This window comes from Hetaerina americana, unplaced genomic scaffold (genome assembly GCF_022747635.1).
Source record: "Hetaerina americana unplaced genomic scaffold, ioHetAmer1.1.p SCAF_4, whole genome shotgun sequence".
Taxonomy (NCBI): domain Eukaryota; kingdom Metazoa; phylum Arthropoda; class Insecta; order Odonata; family Calopterygidae; genus Hetaerina; species Hetaerina americana.
Window position 1 is genome coordinate 41,274,220 of NW_027286985.1, and position 14,561 is coordinate 41,288,780.

A 14,561-nucleotide genomic window follows, 5' to 3' on the forward strand; every position below is an offset into this window, starting at 1 on the left:
CATCACACAAAAAAATTAACACCAAATCTGTAATTATCACCTATTTTTTAACTAGCATTGAACAGCAAAGGCTTTCGAAAACCATGAGGGACGAAGTACTGGCAACATTTTTATGGTTCCTTTCTTGATGAAAGTAATCTAAATTAACTGCCAAATGTTGAAGGTAGAGTTGATTAGGCCAATTTCACCGTTGGTGGCTTTAATTGGCAAGTACGCACTCAATTGAGAACCTTTTGGCCAATGAGCATTTTACTCCGATGGACAATATCCGCTCAAATTTGAAAGCTGTCGAGGGTCCATTACACGGCGGAAGCGGCGAGTAAGGTAGCGGATAGGATACTCAACCACTGTAGGCCTTTTTTAGGATAGAGGGCAGGTCACTTAGTGGGTCAGTAACATCTGGGGATAGCGCGTATAATATTATTTATAAAAATATAAAAGTCACCGACAACACTGACATTGATTTAGAAAGACATGTGACATGCACTTCCCCACAAAGGCGTCCTAAAATACAGTCAGGCACAAATAAGGACGTTATTCAACATCAAAATAATTTAACTATACTTGTTATAAATTGCAGAAGCCTCAAGAACAAATCAGCGGATCTAGAACACATAATCCAAACTCATTCCGCTGATATAGTATTAGGCACAGAAAGTTGGCTGTGCAATGATATTAATGACCAAGAAATTTTCCCAATAGATTTCAAAGTTTACCGACACGATAGAGATACAAGACCCGGAGGGGGGGGGTTTTCGTGGCAGTTAAAAGTCATTTTGAAAGCAGGCAAGTTTCATTTGAAAATAATAACATAGAAAGTGTTTGGTGCACCTTACTACGGACCAATCAACCCAACATAAATTTATGCTCTTTCTACAGACCTTCAGACTCAGATTTGAAAACACTTCACACCCTCAACGATCAAATTCACAAGTTTACGCGTAAATATAATAACAGCATAAACATAATTGGTGGCGACTTTAACCTCCCTGGTATAGATTGGGACAGCAATGTCGTTAAATCTGGGACCCGCGATCGCGAATCTTGCAATTCCATGATAAAATTGGTTCAAAGAAACTCCCTCCATCAAGCAGTACGCATGCCCACCCGTGGAAAGAACATATTGGATCTATTTCTTACAAACACGCCGGAACGTATTATTAGTGTATCAACTGATGAGGGCTTGAGTGACCATAAAGCAATTAATGTCCATTTGGACATAGCAATAAAAAAGATTGTTAAACCAAAAAGAAAAATTTATAATTACCATAAAGCAGACTTTGAATCTTTTGCCAATCAATTAAACTCTTCACTACCCGAGTTCAAAACCCGCTTAAGTCATGTCAACGTGGAAGAAACTTGGACAGAATTTGTCAATATGATGCAAAGAGGAATCGTAGATTTCATACCTATAAAATACGTTAAAGCAAATCGCGACCCCAGGTGGTACAATAAAGACGTTAGAAAAGCCCTTCGAAAGCAGAGAATGCTACACTCTAGGGTAAAGAGGGCAGGCGTGAACACATCATCCCCTGAGAAAAAACAATTATGGGACACATATAGATCCTCCAAAATTGAAACCAAAACACAATTACGTAGCGCTTTACTGGACTTTAAACGCAAAGTACTTTGCGAGCACTTGGACACTGACCCCAAAGCTTTCTGGTCATATGTTAGGGAAGTAAATGGGAGTAAACAAACCGTGGCTTGCTTAAGGGATTGTAGCAATATAATTCATACAGACAGTGAGGATAAAGCTAACATCTTAAATTCATTCTTCCAAAGCGTTTTCTCGAATGATGTTGCCACCGCATATCTCCAAGAAACAATACATACTCCACCCATGGAAAAAATAACAGTGAACCAACAAGGAATTCTAAAATTGCTTAACGAGATTAAACCCAACAAATCCCCGGGTCCCGAAAATATACCAGCTAGGGTGATAAAACATTTAGCTCCAAACATTGCCCCGTACCTTGAATTTATATTTAACAAATCCCTCACAGAGTGCAAAGTACCTAAGATTTGGAAAACCGCGCAAATAACGCCTATTTTTAAAAGTGGTGACAGGGAGGATCCCAGTAATTACAGACCTATATCTCTCACTTCTATCTGTTGTAAAATCTTAGAGCACATAATTGTCAGTTCAATAATGAGACACCTTAACAATATTAACTTTTTAAGTGACAATCAACACGGATTCAGGAAAACCCGCTCCTGCGAAACCCAATTAGGATTATTTACACATGATTTACTTGTATCTGGTGAGAGAGGTAGGCAAGTGGATGCCATCTTCTTAGATTTTCAAAAGGCATTTGATAAGGTCCCACATGGTAAACTCATTCATAAATTAAAGGTCGCGGGTATAAACAAGGGCGCTATAAGTTGGGTTAAAGATTTTCTTTCAGAGCGGGAACAGAGGGTAGTCCTTGATGGCGCTAGTTCCGACAGCGTTCGAGTCACGTCGGGGGTACCTCAGGGAAGTGTGATCGGGCCGTTACTTTTCTTGATTTTTGTTAACGATTTGAACCGCGAAGTGAAAAGTAACATTAGGATGTTTGCGGATGACACGGTGATCTATCGGGAGATATCTGGGGATGAGGATCGTTTTATTCTAGCGCAGGATTTAGATTGCATTACTAAATGGTGTTCTAACTGGGGATTGACTCTAAATTATAATAAATGTTCAGTGGTAAATTTCTTTAAAAGATCAACGGGATTTGCTTACAAATTAGCTGGAGGTGACCTAGCAGTAGTTGATACGGTAAAATACCTAGGTGTCACATTCACTAAAGACTTAACTTGGGGGACTCACATACGTAAAGTCTGCGGTCAAGCAAATAAAAAATTGGGATTCATTAGACGCATTGTCGGCAAAAGTGACTCAAAGGTCAAGGAACGTTGTTACCACGCTCTTGTAAGGCCTCATTTAGAATACGCATGCAGCGTGTGGGACCCGAGTGAAAAAGGTCTCATTCGGGAAATTGAGAAGGTTCAACGCCGGGCAGCCCGTTTTGTAAAAAATTCCTACGATAAAACGCAAAGCGTTACCGAAATGCTCATGGATTTGGGGTGGGAATCATTAGAAGAGAGACGATTCAATGCAAGACTGAAATTATTAAATAAATTCAGATCCGCATGTTTCAGCACCGAGGTCTCGCAGATTATTCGTCCTACATACATTGGTCGCTTGGATCATGCATATAAAATTCGGGAAATAGATGCCAGGACTAGCCGACTCAAGGACTCCTTCTTCCCACGGACAATACGGGATAGCAACTGTAGGATTATAGATAGTAAAAATTCCACTTGCCACCCTCAGTGTCTAAAATATAATTAGTTCTACTTAAATGCATGCTCCTCCACTAACCTTATGTGTTTTGTTATAATAACCCATTCTTTCCGCATGATATCATTCGTGTTCTGTTCATCTGTTTTTAAGTTTCCCTTTCAGTCCCTCTTCTCTCCCGGCGGGGAGAAATTCCTGCTACCTGCAACGTTGGGTCGAATTCCCTTCCTTTTACTGTCTCTTTGGGGGGTTGAGTGTTTTGTGGTGCATTTTCATGTGGTAGTGATGTTTCACATTCTTGCTTGTTGTGTCCTGGCTTGCGTGTTTTAGGATGGCTTTCGTGCTGTATCCTGGGGTGCAGTTTTTTGTTCTTTTGCGGTGTATGTGTTTGCATGAGTATTGGATGGAGGGAGTTTTGCATGAGTGTGTGCGCTGCTGGGGTGTAATTTTCCGTGTTGTTTTTTGCATGTGGTATTTTTCGTTTTTACGGTTGGTGACCTAACACCCCCCGCCACACGCCCTTGCGGCGGCTTGCGGGGTATTATGTAGATGTAGATGTAGATGTAGAAGTTGTTGAAGAAAAGAACTGTTGCTGTCCCGAGGCCCCAGGTGGCGAACCGTTTTACGTCCCATCCTACGGAGGGTTGACACTCTGCAACCTATAGTCATGTATAAACTAGTACCACTGTAAAAGCTTGTGGAAAAGTACCTCGTAACCTCAGTTTGTAGCGTCATCATTGAATCCAACTTACGAGAATAATCGAAATATATTGAATGATCATAATTACTTATATTTTTCCATAGACAAAATTCTAGATATGGTCACGAGTTATATTTATTCATAACATTTTTGTAAAATTTCCTAGTTGCGACGACGATCTCTGATATCAGATTTCCCATTTTAATCTCTATGCGTCGAAAATAGACACGCGTTGAATAATGTTAGCTCTCTGGGAAAAAATAGTCCTCTAATCATACATATTTGTCAATTTACGTTAACTCTGCTTATGAGCCCAATTCATATAAATTTAATTTAGGTTAAAAAATTATTTATTCAAAAGATGTGGATAAGCGATTGATGACGCCGGTGACTACATGCATATATATTAGGTATAATTGAGGGGGTGGAATAGCCTAGTTTTCGCATCATGAAAAAATAACGATTGGCTCCTTAATCTCCTTAGTGTTGTTTCAACATTTATGGTCTGTGACCAAAACCTCCACGATAACGTCCAAGTAGCTTGACATAACCAAAACACATAAATGTGTATCTAGTGTGTGTTATAATTTTAGGACGAACTTATGACCGGAAGAGGCGAGAGAATTATACGGACTGAACAGTTGCCATACTTTTCTTCGGAGCTTATTATCTAACTTCATTGCAGAAATTTCATTTAAAGTGATTTTAATATTCGATCAATAATAATTACTGGAATTTATTGATTATATTAAAAATTTACCGGTTTTTAAGGCGCCTTTAAGAGCAATTTCAGAGTATAATAGGATTGAAAACACTCAGGCTACTTAGATAGCAAAAAAACCTAATTTCATTTCAGTTTAATTTTACGCAGATTTTTCATTTTTTCTTGAATTTTTACATTATCCTCATCGATTTGATTCGCATGTGATATAATGACACTCAAATATTTTTTCTTACCTTGGAAATATTTATTGAACTCAATTAATGTTATACCCTTCAGCTCTTTTTGTAATTTTACCATTATAGTCTCATCGCAAAACGTTGATCTCTCAATTTTTTTTCCATCTTTGAGGATAGAAAAAAGTTAACAAATTTATCAAGTGAGTAGGATGATTTGTGGAATTACAACGGTGTCGGAATTCACGTGCAAGAAGTGGTGTGAGCTGGTATGTTATCATGAAGCGCAATGCACCAGTTGTTTTTCAAAATTCACGTCCGTATTTTTTTCATTAACTCACGCAACTTTTAGATAATACTCCTAATGGACGATACTACAAAATAAACAAACCTAAGGCAAAAAAAAAATTCGGCGCAAAATTTAAAAAAAAAGTCCCGTTACTCCTTGATCGCACTTCGTACTCATGTTTCAAATAAAGACGCCAATGAAATAAAAATGCGTTGATTCAGTGAGAAAACCTTATCTCTCACCATAAGCTCACCATAGGCTTTTTGGAGAAGCTTGTTGTACGTTCCATCTACAGCACCTTTCATCCTCAGAATCAAGTCCATTTCTGGTCTACCGCTTTCTCCCAAATCCCCATTTTATCCGTGAATGCCCACGTTTTAGGTCTCGCGCTATCTTTCTTCCTCTGTTATCGCGTCATGGGGTAATTTGAACCCTCTCCCTTGTCCGTGAGTGATTACAAAAAAGAAATAAAAAGACGAAAGAAGGGCTGAAAATAAAATAAAATTTAAGTGTCCACTCGGTTTTCTCTGCTGACTAACCGGAGGAATATATGAGCCAAGTTGTCCCCAAGGTACCAGTTCTTCCTGCCTGATCGCTTGGAAAACATCCAAAATGCGTATGAAAAAGTTACAAAGATGGTTTAATAAAATACAATACACCTTCACGGAATCTGTCTAATTTTAAACTTCATAAAATCTCTCGCCACCGCTGACCAAAGTTTAAACCCTCAAATAACTAAATCCGCCGTGTTCTCTTATTCTACCCTTGAGAAAAAACTCCAACCCTTCTTCAAAGATTATGGGACTTGCTCCTGAACGTACCCTGAACGTCCTTCGAAGTTATCTCTGGGGAATTTGCCCTCTTGCTCATTGTCTAAATCCAACGTAACCCTCTTCCACGGGGCACGAAACTCTCCCTCCGCTCGCGCCCGTTTCTTTAGGTGACGTAAAAGTTTTGTGATAGAGCAACGATGCGTGGGTGTTTTCATTGAGTAACAGAGACCTCATGTATCTTTCCTGCTGCGAAATGAAAATGTAAGATATTGTTCCAAGAGGCAATATGCCCGAGACAAGAGTAGAGTTTTACTGAGTGAATTTACTTTGATCAATAAGGCTGGCCTTGAAAAAGAATAAAAGCATGAGTACATGTAATTTATCATAAGTATATTACCCATTTTACTTTAAACAACATAATATTTTGTTTTCCGGAAACATTACATAATAATTTAATCTTGTAGTCGTATTAAATTCTCATAAAAGCAAAAGCTATGGAATATATTCAAAATAGACTAGTATTTTCCAGAAGAGCCTTTTCAATATGTCTCGTATTTTGTTAGATGGAATGAAATGAAAGCTATCGGTAGATCTCAGCATGCATGCAACCTGATTAGGATTTTAGGGAATTTTACAAATAAAATTTTGAGTTTAGCTAAAAATTATTAAGTTCAAAACCATGGAGTCCCATGGTATATAGTATATTACATTTTGATTGGTTACACGAAGTAGATGCATGATAATTTTGGCAACAATATTTACTAAACTTACTTGAGCGGATTCTTCGCGGTAACCAGTTTTTCACCCTTGATATTCGTGAACACGAAAAAAATTCAGCATAAATTTCTTTTGGTTCCAACACCTAAAACGCCTCTAGAGTTTGTATAGGCATAGTTTTTCACAAAAAACTTTACCAGTAAAAACACAGCGCAAATTTGTGATTTTGGCCGGGCTTTAAAGTTATTAAGGCAAAGAGGTTTCTTTCGTCTACGTCATTCGGCCCGATTACTCATGAAAGAAAAATTTTGAAAATGTTACTCATAAATCAGTTTAATTTAGATTTACTATGCATAGTTTGTATTTAACATTACTAATCAGGCCATTAGAATATTTTACGTCCATATTTTCACATTAGAATTTTAAACATTCTCACCTTTAAATTAAAATAGTTCGTCTCAAAGTTTAGTGTGCCATCTTGCTGCTTTTAAAACAAGTTATAGTCGGAGGCTTTTAATCTTTTGCATTTTCGGTAAAGGAAATAGAATAGAATTGTACCCAAAACTCATTAAAATTAAGCGAATAGAAAAGCATAAAAATTTAGCGAATAATTTTCTTTTAATTGGTCAGTGACACAGTTTGTTTCATTTTTTCTTCCCAAATTTGTTCCTTTGCTCGTTCAATGAAAAAATAAACGCCGTTTCAGGTTCATGTAATGAGGAAAATTGGTTGAAAATACTGTTTTTGATGTTCGTTTTGATATCATAATATAGTTAATAAGTTGATTGCGCTTAGGTGATGATTTTTCATTCAAAGGTTTTCCTGATTACAACGCTTATAAAACAGCAGGAAACTATGAAGTTTCTCCTTAAGTACGTACTTTGTCCATTACAACCTGAGAAAAATGACATCGTTGTTAAAAAAATGTTGTTCTTTTACGTAAAATGCGCACCCTATATACTGGAAAATGACACTGCGTCTAGCAGTAGGAGGTAGGAGATGAATTTTCAAAAAGTTCTTCATATTTCAAAATATGGATGCTAATAATAATATGCTAAGTTAACATTAGCTAATTGCCACGTGGAATGTAATTGCCTAATAATTCTCCACCCATGTGAGACAAACTGCTATTAACATGCAGAACGCTAAAATAAGAGTGTAATAAAATAATGCCCACTCTCTAGACTTTCTCGGATCTTAACAATATCAAAAACTCTCTTTTCTCTCTCGGTAAAAATGACTGTTTAATTCTACAATTATTTATATGTTCTCATTTTCGTGATCATACCTACCTTACTACAATGGAGTCAATGATGCGTTTTCGACAAAATTGTAGATGGAAACCATTGCCAATTTACGTCAGATACGTTTCTCCAATACTTTCCAATTTCTATACAAAAAGTAATGCCTTTTATTTTGGTTATGTGCACCTTCATCGATATAAATAAGCATACTTTGATTGCAAATGTTGTTATTATTTCCTGCGCTTAAATGGTTTACCTTTTGATAGTTGCAATGCATGCATTTAGTCGTCAAAAAATTGTATGGTTTACACTAATACATACTGTAGTGACAAACATGTACTCGACGATAGCGGAACGAAGCAAAATTTTTAGTACTGATTTAATTAATCCTCTTTTGGGAACTTGTAGGAATGTATTGCCTACTTTTCATTTATATCAGTTCTGCCAAAATTTTCCGTGAATTTTTTCACCATTGAAAATGCATTAATGACGGAACAAGTGATAGATAAAATAAACTCTAAAAATTAAATAAATTTTGTCACTAAATTTTCGTATTTCATAGAATGTGGTACACGTGGAGGGGAGGTCTGCTTTGTGCGGTCTCCTCTCATTAAATGAAGGCGCTCCTCCGCTGTGAGAATTTCAGGTGATTTCCGGTGACATGCAATTTGTGGAGATATTGACGCTCAGAGCGTGGGAGTATAAACCTTCCCTCGAGTCGAGGGAGAAACTGTGTGTCGGCGTGGCCTAAATGGGGCGCAAGGGGAAGCTATAAGAAATGAAAAGAAAACTTGACGACTGGAGTTGAAGTAACCATGCGATGAATGCTCACTTCACACATAATCTCAGGCTAAATAGCCTCCAAATTGTAAAACTTTATCTTGTTGGGGCTGCAGCCCTAGAACTGAACTGGTTAAAGAGATGTCGGTTCGGAAATGTCACCCTCGATCAATATAGTCGTAAAATTTCGTCGAGAAAAAACCTCTCCCATCCCCAGTGGATTATTTCATGAGCATTAAATATTTTTTTCATACAGACGCACTAATTAGAAATGTTTACATTTCAATTATCTGTTAGAATATCCACCTGCAACGGTTCATGTCTTTCGAAATTAACATTTGATCCTACAGAGAACCAAACAGAGAACCAAAATCTGCTACCAACGCATAAAATGAAGATGCAGATGAATATTTCATGATGTAAAATAAAAGAGCCGCAAAAAAATAGTGTTTGACCTACTTAATATTCGCGAAAGTTCCCTCAGGGAAAAAAGTTCCAAAAAGACTCCAAACGTTGGAAAATAAATTTAAAATTTCCAGACGCGAGCTTTTTAGCGTAGGCAAATGATTTTTCTACCACTTATCACTTTTTATAAAGTTTTCGATGGAGAGCTACACAGGTCAAATAGTCCCATAAAAATTTACGGGTTGAGTCAAACAGTGTTTTTATATCTAATTTCTTAGAGCTTGCAGAGAAGAGTAAAGGGAGCACTAGTCTTTTAACTACAAAATCCTCATTACCACCTAGTTCAGAGGTATAACTAACTAACCATCATATGTTCATCCACTTATTTCACCACACACATGATTTATATTTTCAGAACTTCCAAAACTCGCATCACTACTTTGAGAAATGAATTATGTAAAAGTATACACTTTATTCTTTAAAGTTTTCATCTTTGGCTTGAGATGTTGAGGATAAAGTATCAGGTGAATATTTCGTAGCTCTAAATGTAGTCAGCTGAAAATGCATGAGCCCAATCCACAATGATTACGTTTCCATATCTATGACGTGGGAGAGTGGGTCATGAGTGAAGCTTTGAATCGGCATTAGTGGAAGGAGATAACGCGTGGCAGTCATGGCCTGTCGGTGTGGATATCTCTTTAGAGAATACTAATGCTTGATTTCTCTCTTGCGAAGCCTTAAGTGATGGGCCTGATCAAATAAAATAATCTAAAATTGGAGAAAATGATATGCTTATGAATAAAATACTTATTACAACATTAAAATTTAGTATAATTTTCATCCATATTTCAATTCAATATTAATGCCTATGCGAGATGCCGACTTCTGAATGGCTCTCAAAACTTTTTATCTCAATTTAAATCTCGTCATGCCTTTGAGTTATCAGTGTCTTTCAGTTCGTTCAAGTTCTACCACTCTCTTTATTTCATTGCCTCCTTTTGTTAGCTAGTCCTCAATTACTATATTATTTCTTATTGTCGTATTCTATGACCTTTTATCCTGGCTGGGAAAAATAATCCTTTATAATTGCCCGATGTGTAAATTTTATCTTTAGATTTTTCATGTACGAATTTTGTACAATAAATAACTAGAATTTGAGTAATTTGACAAGAATTTTATTGATTCATCTATACCAATGTCATCCCCTTCGAATTAGTCCCATTAGATATTATACAATTATGCCAGCGCTCTTTCTAATTCTCGAAACACTTCTGGAACTCGATCTTTGCTTTAGCTTTGAGCCCTCTTAGCGATGCGTTTTTAATCTCATCTCCACTCGTCAAAAGACGGCCCTCATAGGTTCTTTTTATTTTTGTGGATAGAAAAAAGTAACACGGGCCCATTTCTGGAAAATATGGTGGCTAGAACATCATTACAGTGCTGTTCTTGGCCAAAAATATGGGCAAGCAGTGAGCGGTGCAAGGAAGTGCATTATCGTAGTGCAAAAGCTAAGAATGGTTTCGTTACAAAACCGACTTTGTTTTGGCATTGCTTCACGCAGACGGTATTGTACTCGTAAGTGGTACTCTCACCTAAAAACCTTTCCAATTATCTCCCCCGCCAGCCAATATAGCAAATACCGTTTCTAAAACAAGGTATTCAGTTCATCTAGAATGATAATAGATTATGTTATGGTTACTTCCGGTAGAAACTGCAATTAAAACCATTAAGGGATTTATTTAGGAGGAGATTCGAAAAACAATAAGCTAGCAACGAAAATTATTGGTTGAAAACTTTTACAAGAGCAAAAAGATATATTTCAAACCTTTAAATGGTAGCAAAAGGATATGTCAGCGAAACGATTGATTTAAGCATTTTTGAACCTGTGAAATTTGAACACAGGTAAATGACTCAGTTGATTGTCTTTTACGGACCTTTAAGTTAACTGCAATAGACTTTTGCCACACAAAAATGATTATAAGTTTCTCTTAAGACTGCTTTATGAATAGAAATTGATGAATGCTCTTCTATATTGTATTCCATTATTTTTTGCTTTCATTTTGATACTTCGACACAGATAATTGTTGATTATTTAAATACTTCTAAATAGGGAACGATTCGTATAAGTAGAAGTAAACTCGTTTGATAAATAGTGAGCCTAATTTTCACGCTCCGATTTCAGCCCACCTGGATACGAGTGGATGCGTATACAATGGATTTACCAATTTTCTTTTATCACCTGCTTCTCGTAAAACGTCGTCAATCGATTAGTCAATCCAATTTGAATATTCCTCTAAAGAATACATACCCATTAATATCGCTTTTACTGCAATTTTTCATCTCTCATGCAAATAAATTAATACATTCACCCAATGCATACGTATGCATAAGTTGAATATAATTTCGTAATATTTCATTTCCTTTAAAGATTTTATGTTTTGGGAATTTTTTTTCTTTTTCTATTAACATTTCTTACAGTTCTTACATTTTCATTACTAATATCCCCTCCCTCACCTAAAAAAAGCATTATCGCTTCTTTTATTTTTTATTTACTCAGTTTTTTGTTGGTGCTTCCTTCTGCTGTTCCAACATTGTCTTAATAAGTAAGGTAATAATTAAGGCGTAATGTCTAACCCATTAGTAAATAATGAGTGGCTAAAATTAGCACTTTTCTGCAGCATCAAATTTCATCAATACGCACGTCACACAATCTAGCAAAAAAATAAGACGCTTAAGTGAAGATGAAAGCTTGATTATGTAAAAGCCGACCTCTTTAATATTAGGGAAAGATGATAAGTTATCTACAGGATATCCATCCTGTATCCATCAATCTCTCTCCTTTATTTCGTGAAATCTTAGTTACTTTCATAATTTTCTGTCGCGAATATTTGGTTTTACATAATGCTCATGAGTTCATATTTTCCTTAAATCCTGAAAGGTTAATGATGGAAAAATTATCCTTAAAAAACCTTTATATTTGACCTTGATTAAAAACCTCAATGGGTTGACCGAGGGAGTGATGGAAAGAGGAGAGGGTTCCCCGAGATCGTCTTTGTATTGCCACTCAACTCAAGGGGTCACACCTCCCGGCCACTCATGCGTGCCCTTTCGTCGAGCACCTGCCGGTTCGTAGTTCCCTCGGAGCCTAATTACTCTCCGTCTAAATCCCTAACTACCCTTCCGGGTGGTATGGAGAGAGAGATACGAGAGGTTCCGGGGTCTTGCGAATAAGACAGGAGATAGGGAGGGGGTGGTGAACGTGATGTTGCCCTGGACGGCTGAACCCGAGTCCGAAGTCCCGGACCTCTTCCCTGCTTGGCGGCAAAGGCGGTCGTGGACGTTGGCGGTGGGCCGAGGGAGTGCGGTGGGGAAACCCTCGCCGTCTTGATCACACATGTGAACTCATCGGGGTATGGGTCCCCATGACTCGGTAGCGCAGAGACCTTTACCGTGCTGCCTTCGTACTTCGCACACTCTGGTCCTGCCCCGTGCTTCGGCTTTACAGGATGACACCAAGGGAAGCAGCCGCCTCTCAATTTGCAACGAAAACTCGAAACGTAAATATGCAGGCAAGCATGAAGTTAGAGAGGCGGAGAGTTCATGGAACATAAAATGTTATGTAGTCCTTCTCCACCAGCACCTGCTAATTTTTTTGCGGAAGTTACAGCGTAGATTTCTTTCAACGAATATATGAATCATATTTTAGTGCTGTATACTATTAGTTCGAGGGTGGCCCGGCCTTCATCTAACTGCCAGTGGAAGTAGATTGGTATGCAAGCATACTGAAGCAAGAAGCAATGTATTAGACCATTTTCAAAATTAAATTCCAAACCTAATGGGGCAAAACTGTTAAGTAACAGTTTATGTCAACAGCAATAATACGTAATGTGTCAGGAGTGCTTGACAATAAAGAAAAAGTGGTTAGAGGTCAGAGAAAGAGAATTAATTTTGTTGGAATCGTAGCAAGTGATATTATTGCAAATTTGCAGGTTTTGTTCCCTGGAAAAATTTTCCGCCATCATTATAATTGTGAGTCAAATTGTTATTTGAATCATTTCTTCATACCATTTATCAACCAAATGTTATGCTAAAATTTTGAAATTTAAACAGAAGTAATGTTTAAAAGGGATTTTTCCCATGGTTGTCATTATATTACATACATCTCCTTAAATGTTCCACATAAATAGATAAAATGTTGACTTTGGACCTAAAGTTCAATCGGGTGTTCAAGATTTTTCAGGAAACTCTCCCTTCAACAAAACTTTCAAATGGAAATGAAAAATTCTTAATAAGAACTGAGTTTAACGCATAGGGATATTAAAATTTAAATTTTATAGAGAAAAATGAAAAGGTTAGATGGTCTTCTCCTCATAATCAATACATTTCCCTGGAGATATCCTCAGTAACAAATACTTAGGTAAAGGGGGATGGTGGATGGGATGGTAACCAAGAAATTAGCGCGTTTCATGCAGGAATTCGTTAATGCACATGACTAGCCTGCTGATTGAAATCCTGATGATGATGTTCATACATCAACAGTTACGATACTCCTGGAGGGATGATTCAAAGAATTTCATATTAATTATCCAAAAAATGTTCATAAAAATTAAACTTTCAGAATTTCAGTTTTGTCACTAATTATTCCACCTAAAAATATAAATTTCTTTTGATGTACTACCACCTCTCGGAAGAAAGTGTTTACTATTATTTAATATTAATTATAAGAGATCCTTCAGTTTCAATATTCAAATTAATGCCTGTCAAACATTTACCATAATATTTACCATATCCCGCCTTGTGCAATAGTCAATAATTACACCAGTAACTCAATGCAACAATTTCAGAGCGTAAAAATCATTCGCCTTGACTGGGATTCGAACCCAGATCCCTCAATATCAGGTCGAGTGCTTTAGCCACTTAAGCTACCGAGGCGTCCTCTTAAACTCTGAAATTGAGGGATCTGGATTCGAATCCCAGTCAAGGCGAATGATTTTTACGCTCTGAAATTGTTGCATTGAAATGCACATTAGCGGATGACTCCGTTAAAAGTTACTGTTGCGGCATCTCCCGCAGTTTCTTTGGAATACACCAGTAACTAACAACTTATGAATGTTTAGCAAGTAACTTCTCTGCCACATCTGGGCTGGAGTGTAAAAGCGAATGGAAAGGTTTATTTGATTGCTACTTGACATTGTTCTTAGATTTTCATTGTTTGTTTTGAATTTTAGTCCGTCAGCTTCTATTACTTTACCCTAAAAGTGCAACCAGCAATTACGTTTAGTGCGACCATTTCAATAAGACAAACGAAAGGAAACAATTATTCCAGTCAATTAAAGTGCCTATGGTTTATAGTTAAGCGTTTAAATGAAAAGGTGAAAAGAGGCATGCTTAATTCTACTTCGTTCAAATGTTAATCCAGAAACATAGCTGCGAAATAAAATAAGTCTTCCTCCGTTTATTCCCTCCA

The 14,561-nt window shown here is 37.1% G+C and overlaps 1 protein-coding gene across 1 annotated transcript in view; it reads right to left on the minus strand.

The window, feature by feature from the left end:
* The window catches only part of LOC139692174 (tachykinin-like peptides receptor 86C), a 181,882-nt gene that overhangs the window by 20,878 nt on the left and 146,443 nt on the right, over window positions 1-14,561 (minus strand). The gene's annotated exons all lie outside the window — the stretch shown is intronic.